Genomic DNA, 1321 nt, shown 5'->3' on the forward strand with positions numbered 1-1321 from the left:
TAATTTCTGACAGGGGGACCCAATTTGTTTCTAAATTTTGGAGGGAACTTCTTTCCATTTTAGGGGTCGAACAAGGGCTCAGCAGCGCGTATCATCCTGAAACTGACGGACAAACGGAAAGGGTTAATCAGACTCTGGAACAATACCTGCGTTGTTTTACTAATTATCAACAGAATGATTGGTGTGAATTATTGCCTCTTGCTGAATATTGTTATAACAATACGGTCCATAGCTCCACAGGCATGTCTCCTTATAAAGCTGTATCTGGTTACGACAGTCCCCCCCTCCCTTTCTTGGAGGGGATGGGCCAACGTCCTGTGGGGGATGCTGATACATGGTGTATGTCCTTGCAAAAAGCATGGCCGCTGCTATGCCAAACACTTGACGCAGCCAAGGCTGCTTACAAGACCCAGGCAGACAAGGGTAGGGTGGTGGGGTTTGATCTGAAACCTGGGGATCTTGTGTATGTCTCGACCAAGAACATTAAGATGCTGCGGCCTAGCAGAAAATTGGGATGGAAGTTCATTGGTCCGTTCAAAGTGCGTAAAGTCATAAATGATGTGGCAGTTGATGTTGTTTTGCCTAAGAATTTACGTGCCTTGCATTCTGTCTTTCACATGAGTCTATTGAAGAAGGATCCTGGACCGTCTCCTTGGAGACCAGAGACTACTCCTCCTCCGCCTGTCATATTGGAAGGGGATGAACATTTTGAAATAGCTGATATCCTTGATTGTAAAGTGAAACGTGGTAAACTCTGGTACCTTATCGAATGGGTTGATTTCGGTCCCCAGCACCGCGAATGGGTGGAAGAAGGGGATATTCGGGCCCCTTACCTGATCCGTAGTTTCCACAGAAGGTTCCCGGACAAACCGGGAGGTCTCCCGCCCAGCCCGGGAGATCTCCCGCCCAGGCCGGGAGGTGTGTTGTAAGTGTATTTTAAGGGGGGCAGTATGTCAGCAAGCTGCCATTCTGTTTTCGGTGACCTCTGTGTACATATCCTTTCCCTGTTACACCCGGCTTGGTTTGTATCATCCTGCTCCTGCTTTGGAATGCAAAAGATAACTGCTGGAGGTTGTGTGGGGGAGAAGATGCTGTAATGCTTGCCTATTGATTTTCCCATGAGTACTGCACCTGTGTTTTGTCTGAGGTTCTGCCTGGTTCCCATGTACTGGGCGCGCAACCGTTTCATTAGCCCGCCAGCGGGAAAGCTATTCATTGGATCTGTATCTGTTTGAAGTTCCTTTATTATGCTTGACCTAACTGTGTATCCCCAGTTCTAACAAAGAACGTGTTTGAGTATGTCTTCAACGCTTTGAAATAA

Source organism: Gekko japonicus, unplaced genomic scaffold, assembly GCF_001447785.1.
Source record: "Gekko japonicus isolate JY-2015 unplaced genomic scaffold, Gekko_japonicus_V1.1 scaffold1785, whole genome shotgun sequence".
NCBI lineage: Eukaryota > Metazoa > Chordata > Lepidosauria > Squamata > Gekkonidae > Gekko > Gekko japonicus.